Below are 14,952 nucleotides of genomic sequence, written 5' to 3'. Positions count from 1 at the left end.
GACTCGAACAGGACCCAACCTTACTGACATTTAAATTTCAAAACACATATAAATCACGAAAAACACCTCAACTAACCTCTCAACACTAAGCTATCAATATTCAACAAATATAAACGAATTAGTCTTTAATAATGCAAGAAGAATGAAAACATGTATGATTGAGCAATATCAGTACACGTAAAACGCAAGTAAAAAAAGTAAAATGTAATCCATAAACATAAAACTTTAATGTAAAGCGTAAACTGTAAAACGTAAAATGTAAAATGTAAATGTAAAGCGTAAATCGTAAACATAAAACTTAAAACGGAAAATAAAATGTAAACGGAAAATATAACCGTAAAACGTAAAGGTAAACGTAGCACATAAACATAACGCGTAAACGTAAAACATAAACATAAACCGTGAAACATAAATGTAAAACCTAAAACATGAATCATATAATGTAACCGTAAAATGTAAAAGTAAAACGTAAATGTATAACATAGACCGTGAAATGTAAACATAAAACATAAATCGTAAAACGTAAACCTTAAAATATAAACCATAAAACGTAATCCGTAAAACGTAAACGACAATTGTAAATCGTATACGCAAATGTAAATGTAAACGTGAAGGATGAGAAAGATTTGATTATAAATTCCATACTCATATGTAGGGATGGCAATGGATCGGGTGATCCCATATCCATATCCATATCCATTTAATTTTGTAAATCTATATCCATATCCATTTAAATATAACTCATCCATCCATATCCATATCTATTGGATTAAGCGGTTAAGGAATATCCGTTTGATGTTTAGTTTTTTAAAATAATGCTATTATGAAATGAAATCATCAAAATATTTTCAAAAAAATATAAGATATATGAATTTAATTTTATACAATCTATAAAGATATGTAAATGTATATGCATATATATAAGAATTTAATTTGTACTTATATAACATAAGTACAAATAAATACAAACAAAAATTTATATTTTTAAGATGACTATATCAATTTTAGTGTTTTGGAACTCTAAACTCTAAACCCTAATTTATAAACCCTAGTTTCTAAATCCTAGTTTCTAAACCTTAATTTCTAACCCTTAAAAAACAAACTTTAATTAAAACATTAAATATGATGCATGCTATCATTTATTTCTTCGAACGTTTTTTTGCCAAAATAATAACATTTATCACAGAGTGTCTTTTTTGAATGTTCATATTTTCACGTGATCTTAGTGTTTAAAAAAAAAATCAAAAAAATGAAAACAAAATTACCCCCCCCCCACTTTCCTCAAAAAAGTGATTCCCTCTTTATTAAAACACTATATATATATATATATATATATATATATACATATATATATATATATATAGTAACAACCTCACATTGGGCCTAGTGGTAATTGTCCTAATTGCCCTTGTGTGTTATTATATGTTATTTTAATAACTATATGTATATAATTATTTAATTATATAGTTGAGACCAGTTTGTGACAAGGGTCACAGAACAGGTTTGTTTATTTAATTTGGACCTCGTTTAGACCACTTAATGTGGTGTTTCGTATTTCAGATAACTGGTAAATACCCGTGTGTATCACGGAAGAGATTTCCTCCCTATGAAGGAGACCCCTTTAGTTAAAACATCTGCTTCCTCACTTATTTCCATTTTTGGAAATTATTAACACACACATACGCTCCCAAATCCTCTCAAACCCTAATCCAAATTCATTTTTAGTTGTCCAAATAAATCATATTTTCAGAATCCTTGTGATTTCACGAATCTAACAAGGTAAACTAATCAGATTTTCATAGCCAAATCAGTTTGCAAAATGGGTTTTTGTTTAGGTTTTGGTAAAAGTGGGTTTTGAATCAAAAAGTGATTTTAATGTGTTGTTTATGTCAAATTGATGTTAGAAAATGTTTGTATATGAGTTATATATGTTTCCTAAGTGATTTGTAGTGTAAAAATAGTGCAAAAACGAGATTTGGGGTTAAAATGACGAAAACAGCGACCTGGTACTGATGAACAGCTCCCGTACGGTTGCAGGATGCATCCGTACGGTTACGGGGTGTATCCGGGACATTTTGGGTGCATCCGTGCGATTTCAGGGTGCATGCGTACGGTTACAGGTGTATCCGTACAGTTGCAGGGTGCAACCGCGCGGTTGCAGTCTGGCAGATTTTTGGAAAACTTGTTTTGGCCGTAACTTTCAAACTGTAACTCTGTTTTTGATGAATAAACTACCGTTGGAAACGTAATGAGGTGTAGTTTCTAATGGTGAAGTTTTGAAAGACTAAATCAAACTTTAATTTGGGTCAAAATGATGGGATAACGCGTATGCCTCGTTCTACACGCGTGGGATAGTTGCAATTGGATGGGAAACCATGTAAACTTGTCATATATGGTTATATTAGGCTATATGATGTTGTTTATAGTATGAATTGATGATATTATTGGTTAGATATGTACTAACTTGAGATATGGTATTCTCAGGTAATAAGGGAACGGAGAAGGCTCAGTAATATAAGACTTCTGAGTTCTTGCTGTTTATCAGGTGAGTGGGACTATCTTAACTGTTATATGTATGTAGTAGCGGGTTATGCTACTATTGTCCTGCCATGTTATACCTGATGAGTTAGCATATGATGTTTATGCTTATGTGATGATTATGTGCACTTGGGTATTATCGGCTATGATGTCTAGTCGGTAATCAGCTTTGGGTGTAAAGCTGAGCATAAGGTCAACCTTGCTGTCAAGTTGGGTTCAAGAGTTACTATTCATGTAGTATAGTTTGAATGACGCATCCCCTGCGTCCGAATTACTATGCGAGGGAGACAGCAACAGGAACTTTCAGTAAACTATAGCTCGATCAACTAGTAGTTAATGGCCCGTACAAGCCGCCGAGCCTAGTGTTACCATTCTGGTTTACCTTGTTGATGCTATGTCATTGTGCTTAACTTGATGCTAGATACCTATGACTATTAGGATAATTCCATTCACTTAGATTTATGCTAATCCCCCACAGTTTCTCCCTTGCAGGTTAAGTTTTGCATGCTATAGTTTTGGGAGCGGTTGCTTTTGGATATGTTTGACAGGCTACACTCTGATGTTTATATTTTGATACCCATATGTGTGAAAAAGATTTTTTGGTTAACGTAACACCTGGATGACTGTAATAACTATGGTTTAGTTAATTACTACGTATGGTTTGTAAACATCAACATATTATGTTTCCGTTGTGATTTTAAAAAAAACGCACGATGTTACAAGTTGGTATCAGAGCGTAGGTTTGGCAACGTGTACACATGGATGTCATGTTCCCAAACCTTGCTTATGTTGTGTCAAACATATCCATGGGGTAGAGTTAAGTGAATGTTGAAGTTGTATGTTAGTCTTAGGTACTAACAAGTTATCCACTAAGCTTTGGTGAGATGATGTGCAGTACAGGTTAAAGATGACTGACGGACAACAGAATGTTCATGCTCCCCCGACCCCTGGTATCTTCAAAGCTCCGACAGAGGGTGAAATCTCAGATGAAAATCAAGGAGAATACAGGAAACTCGAGAAAAGATTACAGAACTACAAAATACTCTTTCTGCACTTACCCTAGGGGCAAATGTAGAACCTCCACCTCCTGGTTTCCCATTCCCTCAGCGTGGGCCTGCACCTACTTGTAGTTCATCTCAGCAACAACAACAGTACCAATTTCCGTTACCTCCTCAATTCCAAACACCACAGCCTAATCAGATACCCCTCCAAACTGGAAATCAATATCCTAACCAGTTTATGTACACTTACCCATTGCAAATGATACCGCAACCAGTTGTTGAAACCCGAAAGAAATGTACATTTAAACAGTTCATGGATTGTAAACCCCCAGAGTATTCTGGAAGTACAAACCCGACAGACACCTTAGATTGGCTACGTGAAGTAGATCGAGCATTGGATGCTTGTCAATGCGAACCCGAATTGCATGTTACTTATGCAAGTAGACTTTTGAAAAAGAAAGCGATGGGCTGGTGGGATTCTCTAACCGCCCAAGTGCCCAAAGAACAATTAAACCAAGTGACGTGGGAACAATTTTCAGTAAAGGTGTGCAAACAGTACTGTACTCCTTACGAAATCTCCAAGATGAAGCGCAAGTTTATGAATTTATGAATGACTGAGCAGATGTCAATTGATGAAGTGATCGAAAAGTACACAGACAAACTCCGTTTTGTACAACAATGGCTTCCTGACGAACAATCCAGAATTGATCAGTTTGTTAAAATGATTCTGCCTGAGTACCGATCAATGGTGAGTCAATATGATATTAAACTTATTTAATTTTCGTTAGAACGAGAATATATAATCTCTAAAACATTAAAGATTACATATTCGCCATGTTGAACGAAGATAAATGATGCAGAACGTCATGTAGAACGATGATTATGCTCGGGGTACCGATTGTGATGTTGAGGCATGGGTTGTTGTGGTTCGTGTTGTTGCTGGTGGTACAGTTGATGTTGTTGAAGCTGGTACATTTTGCACCATATTTTTCCAAGGCTACAACTCGGGTGCGAAACTCTTTGATCTTATTACTCCAAGATGATTGTCGGTATAAACGAGCGAATGAATAAGGTTTTGAATCTGACTTGTGATATAGTCGTGGCGAGATACTCTGGAAATGAGAGAGAAAATGGTGTTACGAACAGGTTCGCCGGTAAATGCTTTAGGTTCTTCACCAAGAGTGCAGGTTGGTGAGTGGAAAGGATCGCCTTCTTCTCGTCTCCATTGATTTAGTCGACTACGAAACCATCAGATGAATTGGGGATGGCTGATTGGTTGATTCATTCTGGTGACACTGCTTTCGGAGCTCGAGTGAAACACTATGTCGAAATAGCTGTCGGAATAACTATCGGAATAGTTATCGGAATCTAAGGGACTCGAACTGGTTGAGGAACTCATCTCGTACGATCAGATGAAGGATTTTCGATAAGGAATAGAATATGATGTGATTAGTACCCTGCAATTCATAATTTATATATGCATATAGATACTAAAATCCCATAAGTTACGGAGGAATCTACAGAAGCTGTTAGGCAATGGTAACAATAACTGATAAGCTAAGATATGAATTAGCAGATACGCTAAGATATGAATTTCGTCTATACACTATTCATGCAGTCGATGCAGTAAAATGTGTCTAGACTAAGAATAATAAACAAGTGATTCCTTAAGAATGATAAGCAGAAGATTTCCGACAAAAATGATAAGCAAAACTTTTGACATTGCAGACACGGTCAAAGTCCAGACTCACTAATGCATCCTAACGACTACTAGTTAGACACACTGATGCATGACCTGGTTCGCTAAGACCACCGCTCTAATACCAACTGTAGAGACCCATCCTAATCCATCCGAACAAAGTTCATATCGATTATAAATGATTCACAACAGTTGATTACATCACGAGGTATTTGACCTCTATATGATACATTTTACAAACATTGCATTCAATTTTAAAAGACAATCTTTCTTTACAACGAAAATTAACGGCATGCATACCATTTCAGAATATATCCAACTATAATTGACTTAATAATAATCTTGATGAACTCGACGACTCGAATGCAACGTTTTTTGAAATATACCATGAATGACTCCAAGTAATGTTTCTAAAATGAGCAAATGCACAGCGGAAGATTTCTTTCGTACCTGAGAATAAACATGCTTTCAAGTGTCTACCAAAAAGGTTGGTGAGTTCATTAGTTTAACATAAATAAATATTTCCATTATTTTAATAGACCACAAGATTTTCATTTCTCATAAATATACGTCCCATGCATAGAGACAAAAATATCATTCATATGGATTGAACACCTGGTAACCGACATTAACAAGATGCATATATAAGAATATCCCCATCATTCCGGGATCCTCCTTCGGACATGATATAAATTTCGAAGTACTAAAGCATCCGGTACTTTGGATGGGGTTTGTTAGGCCCAATAGATCTATCTTTAGGATTCGCGTCAATTAGGGTGTCTGTTCCCTAATTCTTAGATTACCAGACTTAATAAAAAGGGCATATTCGATTTCGATAATTCAACCATATAATGTAGTTTTGATTACTTGTGTCTATTTCGTAAAACATTTATAACAATTGCGCATGTATTCTCAGCCCAAAAATATAAAGGGTAAAAAGGCAAATGAAACTCACCTAATGTATTTTGTAGTAAAAATACATATGACGACATTAAACAACTGAATAATGTAGGGTTGGCCTCGGATTCACGAACCTATATCATTTGTATAATCATTAATACCTATAATTGTAATCGAACCATTTCATATATTATAACTTTTATATACTAGTTATATGATTTGTATATTTATATTTAAAAACGGTTATTATTTATATAGTTTTATATATATATATATATATATATATATATATATATATATATATATATATATATATATATATATATATATTAAAATACTTAATTTGTTATATATAAATATTTATATAAAGATTGTTAATATAAATATTTCACAATTATAGGTAATGTTACTTTTAAGTATATTTTTTATACATGATAATATATAATATTAATAATAGTGAATAAAAGTTATATTTGATTATAATTATAATAACTTTCAATGTTAATAATAAGTCAAATATTGGTAATAACCATGATAATAATAATAATACTTGTAAAAATTAATTTTACTGTAATTGATGGTTATGATAATGATTTTAGTAACTACCTAATAATATAGATAACAATGAAAATAATAGTTTTAGTAATATCAAGATAATAATTTTATTAATTATAATACATATTATCATTTTAAGAACTTAAGGGTGTTATATCTATATTTACATATGTATAGTTATTTTGTTTACAATGCGCACGATCATAGTTATATCCTAATCAATGTCAATCTTACATTTATCTAAATACTTATCTTATTTCAGATCACAAGAGTTTCCATATTTTCCAAGTTTAGTTCATAAACGTATAATACTTATTAATAATCTTAATCATAATTGTACGGAATATAAAAATAACAATCATAATTGAAAATTTAATTTTTTATAAAAATAATAAGTAGCAACTAATACTTATATTTATAATACTAATAATAATTATAATAATAACAATAATAACACTAATAACAATAACACTAACACTAATAATAATAATAATAATAATAATAATACTTAAAACAATACAAATGATAATATTAATATTAATACTACTTAACAATAATACTAGTAATATTTATAATCATGGTAACAACATTAATAATAATAATAATAATAATAATAATAATAATAATAATAATAATAATAATAATAATAATAATAATAATAATAATAATAATAATAATATAAATAATAATAATAATAATAATAATAATAATAATAATAATAATAATAATAATAATAATAATAATAATAATAATAATAATAATAATAATAATAATAATAATAATACATAAATAAAAGAAGATAGGCTACCTTATCAAATAAGCTTTAAAAAAAACAACTGCTGCTGCCCGGGCTCGAACCCGAGACCCCTCGATCGCCCATAAACATACTCAACCATCCCTCCATTCGTTATTATCTGATTTATAACGCGTATAGATTTTATTTAACCAAATTTTCATGTTCTATCTTCATCATCATCATCATCAAATCAAATCTACCAATGAACCGATATAATTTTAATAACGAATCTATGGTTTTGTTAAAGACTCGTAAACAATTAGAATACTATAAAATGTGACCTTGATTAACAAAAAAAAATAAAAAAAAAAGATAGAACAGCCCCCTGCTGTTCGTGAAAATAAAAAGAAAAAAAAAACTTGATTTTTGATTTTTAAACGTTATTAGTTCATGATTCCTTCATAAAGTATTTTCCAAATCACTCCTAAAAAATTTTGGAATCGTTAATTTAACTTAAAACACAAACACGAACTCGAATTTGATTGAAGAACAATAGTTGACTTTTTATTTCAAAAACTTTGACTCACGAATTCGAATCCGATATTAAAAATTGAAACTTGAAACTTTGCAGATAGTTTAGAGACATGATTGCTAATCAAACTGCATTTTTAGATTTTGGAAAATGGCTCGATTTCGAAATATGGCCAAAAAGTATAAGAACAGAGGTTAGCGTGCAAACTCTTTATCTTTATTTCCTTATTCAGTGTTTTCCTCTCAAATTGTATTAATAAATGATTGTATAGAAGTTAAAAGATATTATTACAGCTATATTGACTGATTTCATTTGTTTTGTAGTTTGATCTTGTCGACACCATATATTCCCAACAGGTACAAAAAATTAATAAAGAAAATAAAGAAGAATTTGACTCATAACAGAATTTTGTTTGTGTTAGGGATTGAGATTTATTCAGTACATATTTACAGACAGGATTTTCAATTAAGAATAGGTTGATCGATACATATAACAAGAATCGTACAATTTGATTGCTTTTTATGATTTTATATAATAAATACTAATAATTAATAAATCTATTATTAATAATAACAATAAATTTTAATGATACATTAATTATAATTATATTGTTACTGGTAATAATAATAATAGATTATATTAATTTCTAATAAAATACTATAATAATCATAATTATACAACATTAATATTTAATATTAATTTTTAATAGTAAAAATGGAACTAATAATAATAATAATAGAAATAATAATACTGATAATAACATCAATAATAATAAAATAAAATGTTAATTTTTGACAATTTTAATAATAATAATTATAATAAAAATGATAACAATAATATTATTAATAATACTATTAATAACACTACTTATAATTATATTAGTGTTGTTAATGATAATAATAATACGAAAGGTAATGAATCATATCACTAGTATAACATCTATACTTTAACTTATAAATGCATATAATATACTAATCTTATATTTCACTATTTATCTACCACCTATTTTATATAATACCATATTTGAATATTTATTAATAACAATCATATATATATATATATATATATATATATATATATATATATATATATATATATATATATATATATATATATATATCCAAACTACTATATATATAATTATGTTTTAAATATCAAGTCCTTATTGTATATCATAAATTATTTTACGTTTTTACTTCTAGAAACTAAATCGTATAATATTTCATTAATGTGTTTTAAGTTATCATATATATATCTCTACACATATATTCATATACATATATCTATTTATAAATGATTGTTCGTGAATCGTTGGAAAACAGTCAAGGGTTTAAATGTATACATGAACACATGTTCAAAGTTTTTGAGACTCAACCTTACAGACTTTGCTTATCGTGTCGGAAACATTTAAAGATTAAGTTTAAATTTGGTCAGAAATTCCTGGGTCACTACAGATCTCATGGTAACCAACAAAGAGGTAGGATTACTCAAAGCAGTGGTAGTAACTTAAGTCCGAAAATGTGGTGCAATGTGTGTAGGTCAACACATGTTGGTCCCTGTACAGAGTCGACAAAAAGGTGTATAAGGTGTGGAGCGATGGGTCATGATGTTCAAGTTTGTTCATTTCGAGAAAATGTTTGTTGGAATTACAAAAAATTGGGTCATCGATCAGCTGATTGTCCTTCTGCAAGGCGAGCGAGCTCTAGGGTAGGGGCCAGAGCAAGAACAATGTCAGTTGGAGCATCATCTGCTTCTTCAACGGGATAGAAGCGAAAGAATCCTCCACCACCTGAAGCAAGAGCCTTTCAAATGTCGGTTGATATAGCTACTGAAACCGACGATGCGATTACCGGTATGTTTCTGATAAATTCTTCGCCGGCTCGTATGTTATTTGATTGTGGAGCAAATCGCTCCTCTATGTCTGTTACATTATGTGATAAGTTGAAATTTCCTATCAACGTATTATCTGAACCCTTAAGAATAGAAGTGGGTGATGGTAGAACGGTTCCAGTCACAACCTTTGTGTCTGGAGTAACCATTGAAATATATGGGAATGAATTCTCTATGACTTGTCTTATTATGCCTATACCGAGCTTTGATGTCGTATTAGGTATGGATTGGTTAAGCCGCCATAAGGCAAGTATAAAATGTCATAACAAAATAATTTATTTTCCTTTGACCGATGGGACACGTACTGTGGCCCGAGGTGAATGGGGCGGGTTTAATTTTCCATTAATTTCGATGATGAAAGCTAAGAAATCGTTAGCCAAGGGGTGTGATTCGTTTCTAGCATATGTGATAGACGCAAAAAAAGAGAAGAAATTCGTGTCCGATATCCCGATAGTGTCCGAATTCCCAGAAGTCTTCCCAGATGAATTGTCGGGTTTACCGCCAGTTAGGGAAGTAGAATATAAAATCAAGTTGTTACCAAGATCCACACCAGTTGCTAAAGTTCCGTATCGATTAGCACCATCCGAGATTCGTGATATGATGTCGCAAATTCAGGAGTTGCTAGATCGTGGGTTTATTCGGCCAAGTTCTTCACCATGGGGTGCACCAGTGTTGTTTGTAAAGAAGAAAGATGGAACTCTCCGTATGTGCATTGATTACAGAGAACTAAATAAAAGGACGGTGAAGAACAAGTACCCGTTGCTGAGAATTGATGATCTGTTTGATCAGCTACAAGGGGCATCATACTTTTCTAAAATTGATCTAAGATCAAGTTATCACCAGGTTCGTGTAGCCGAGGAAGATATTCCAAAGATAGCTTTTCGTATAAGATACGGTCATTACGAGTTTTTAGTTATGCCGTTCGGGTTGACAAATACGCCTGCAATATTCATGGATTTAATGAATCGGGTGTGCAGACAGTTTCTCGAAAAATTCATGATAGTATTTATCGATGATATTTTGATTTATTCAAAGACAGAATCAGAACATGCTACACATCTGAGACAAGTATTAGAACTGTTGAAACGGGAAAAGTTGTACGCCAAGTTTTCTAAATGTGAGTTTTGGTTAAGAGAAGTGCAGTTTTTGGGTCACGTTATATGCCAAGAGGGTATCAAGGTCGATCCATCTAAGATAGAAGCGGTAATGAATTGGGATTCACCGAAGACTCTGACAGAGATTAAGAGTTTTCTGGGTTTAGCTAGTTATTACCGAAGGTTTATTAAAGATTTCTCAAAGATCGCGGGTCCATTGACCAAGTTAACCAGGAAAGATGTAACTTTTTGATGGAGCGATGAACAAGAAAATGCCTTCCAGACACTAAAACAGTTGTTGTGCCAAGCTCCAATTTTAGCGTTACCTAAGGGTACAGAAGATTTCGTTGTGTATTGTGATGCGTCATTAGCCGAATTGGGTTGTGTGTTAATGCAGAGAGAGAAAGTTATTACCTATGCCTTGAGACAGTTGAAAACTCATGAGAATAATTATCCGACACATGATCTAGAGTTGGCTGCAGTTGTATTTGCGTTGAAATTATGGAGGCATTATCTTTACGACACTCATTGTGTGATTTGTACCGACCACAAGAGTCTTCAGCATATATTTTCGTAGAAAAATTAAACATGCGTCAGAGACGGTGGCAAGAGCTAATCAAGGATTATGATTGTGAAATTCGTTATCATCCAGGAAAGGCAAATGTAGTTGCAAATGCTTTGAGTCGAAAGAAATCCACTGACAATGTAAAATTCATGCGAATTGAGATTGTGTCAGATTTGATTGATCGGTTAAAGATAGCACAATTAGAAGCCTTGAAGGATGAACATTTTAAATCTGAGATATTAGTAAAGCGAAAAATGGATTGAATTGACGATTCTCGTGGATTAAAGACTTTGAGTAACAGAATTTGGGTTCCTTTGCTCGGAGGATTGAGGGATTTAATCTAGAATGAAGCGCACAAATTGAGATTGTCTATCCATCCTGGAAGCACGAAGATGTATCATGATCTGAAACCTTTATATTGGTGGCCAACAATGAAGAAAGATATCGCGCATTACTTGAAAAAGTGTCATATATGCGCTCAAGTAAAAGCTGAACATCAGAAACCTTACGGGTCATTAAGTCAACTTGAGATTACTGAGTGGAAGTGGGAGCACATAATGATGGATTTTGAAACAAAGTTACCCCGAACCCAGAAAGGTCATGACATGATTTGGGTGATAGTTGACAGATTGACTAAGAGCGCGCATTTTCTGGCCACAACTGAGATAGCTTCACTCAGCAAGTTAGCCCAACTATATGTGAATGAGATTATAGTTCGACCTGAAATACCATTATCTATTGTATCAGATAGGGATTCGAGGTTCGTGTGTAATTTTTGGCAGAGTTTACAGAAGAATTTGGGTACTCGAGTTAATCTCAGCATAGCGTATCATCCTCAAACAGACAGTCAAAGTGAACATACTATTCAGACGTTAGAGGATATGTTAAGAGCTTGTATATTAGAGTATGGAGGATCGTGGGATTCTCATCTACCTTTGATTGAATTCGTTTACAACAACTCGTATCACTCTAGTATAGGCATGCCGCCCTATGAAATGCTCTATGGTCGTCGCTGTAGAATGTCGACTTGTTGGTTAGAAGCTGGAGAGAAACAGTTCGCGGGTCCAGATATTATACAGTTAACTGCAGAGAAAGTGGCAATTGCATGCGAGAAATTGAAAGCCGCAAGAGATAGACAAAAGATGTACGCCGATCCGCGCAGACGGCCAGTTATTTTCACTGTAGGTGAGCAGGTATACTTGAAAGTGTCGCCCTGGAAAGGAGTCATTCGTTTTGGGTAAAGAGGCAAGTTAGCTGCGAGGTACATTGGGCCGTTTATAATACAACAGGTGTTGAATGATCAGAAGTAGTATTAGATCTTCCTGCTGAGTTAGCTGGTATTCATAACACATTCAATGTGTGTTATCTTCGTAAGTGCAATATATATATATATATATATATAGGTATATGTGTGTGTGTGTGTGTATATATATATATATACACACATATATATATATATAAACACACACACACACACACACACACACACACACATATATATATATATATATATATATATATATATATATATATATATATATATATATATATATATATATATATATTAAGTGGTCTAAACGAGGTCCAAATTAAATAAACAAACATATTCTGTGACCCTTGTCACAAACTGGTCTCAACTATATAATTAAATAATTATATACATATAGTTATTAAAATAACAAATAATAAAACACAAGGGCAATTAGGACAATTACCACTAGGCCCAATGTGAGGTTGTTACATATCTACCCCCCTTAAAGGAGATTTCGTCCTCGGAATCTGGTCAAGGTCAAACAAACGAGGGTAACGAGTTCTCATCAACTCTTCTGTCTCCCATGTCATGTTTGAACCTAAGCTGTGCTTCCACTCAACTAATACCATTGGTATTTGCTTATGCCGTAACTTAGTAATCTTCTTATCTACTATTCTTACAGGATCTTCCACTAACTTCTTATTCATATCAACTTTCAAATCTTACAGTGGTAAATAAGCGTGTGTATCACGGAAGAGATTACCTTCCTATGAAGGAAACCCCTTTAGTTAAAACATCTGCTTCCTCACTTATTTCCATTTTTGGAAATTATTAACACACACATACGCTCCCAAATCCTCTCAAACCCTAATCCAAATTCATTTTTGGTTGTCCAAATAAATCATATTTTCAGAATCCTTGTGATTTCACGAATCTAACAAGGTAAACTATTCAGATTTTCATAGCCAAATCAGTTTGTAAAATGAGTTTTTGTTTAGGTTTTGGTAAAAGTGGGTTTTGAATCAAAAAGTGATTTGAATGTGTTGTTTATGTCAAATTAATGTTAGAAAATGTTTGTATATGAGTTATATATGTTTTCTAAGTGATTTGTAGTGTAAAAATAGTGCAAAACGAGATTTTGGGTTAAAAATGACAAAAACAGTAACCTGGTACCGATGAACAGCTCCCGTACGGTTGCAGGATGCATCCGTACGGTTACGGGTTATATCCGGGACATTTTGGGTGCATCGGTGCTGTTGCAGGGTGCATCCGTATGGTTGCAGTTGCATCCGTACGGTTGCAGGGTGCAACTGCGCGGTTGTAGTCTGGCAGATTCTTGAAAAACTTGTTTTGGCCGTAACTTTCAAACCGTAACTCTGTTTTTGATGAATAAACTACCGTTGGAAACATAATGAGGTATAGTTTCTAATGGTGAAGTTTTGAAACACTAAATCAAACTTTAATTTGGGTCAAAATGATGGGATAGCGCGTATGCCTCATTCTACATGGGTGGGATAGTTGCTATTGGATGTGAAACCATGTAAACTTGTCATATATGGTTATATTAGGCTATATGATATTGTTTATAGTATGAATTGATTATATTATTGGTTAGATATGTACTAAATTGAGATATGGTATTCTCAGGTAATAAGGGAACGAAGAAGGCTCAGTAATATAAGACTTCTGAGTTCGTGCTGTTTATCATGTGAGTGGGACTATCTTAACTGTTATATGTATGTATTAGCGGGTTATGCTACTGTTTTCCTACCATGTTATACCTGATGAGTTAGCATATGATGTTTATGCTTATGTGATGATTATTTGCACTTGGGTATTATCGGCTATGATGTCTAGTCGGTAATCAGCTTTGGTTATAAAGCTGAGCATAAGGTCAACCTTGCTGTCAGGTTGGGTTCAAGAGTTACTATTTGTGTAGTATAGTTTGAATGACACATCCCCTGCGTCCGGATTGCTATGCGAGGGAGACAGTAACAGGAACTTTCGGTAAACTCTAGCTCGATCAACTAGTAGTTAATGGCCCGTACAAGCCGCCGAGCCTAGTGTTACCATTCTGGTTTACCTTGTTGATGCTATGTCATTATGCTTAGCTTGATGCAAGATACCTATAACTGTTAGGATAATTCCATTCACTTAGCTTTATGCTAATCCCTCACAGTTTCTCCCTTG

This window comes from Rutidosis leptorrhynchoides, chromosome 4, assembly GCF_046630445.1.
Source record: "Rutidosis leptorrhynchoides isolate AG116_Rl617_1_P2 chromosome 4, CSIRO_AGI_Rlap_v1, whole genome shotgun sequence".
NCBI lineage: Eukaryota > Viridiplantae > Streptophyta > Magnoliopsida > Asterales > Asteraceae > Rutidosis > Rutidosis leptorrhynchoides.
This window is presented reverse-complemented; position numbering follows the sequence as displayed.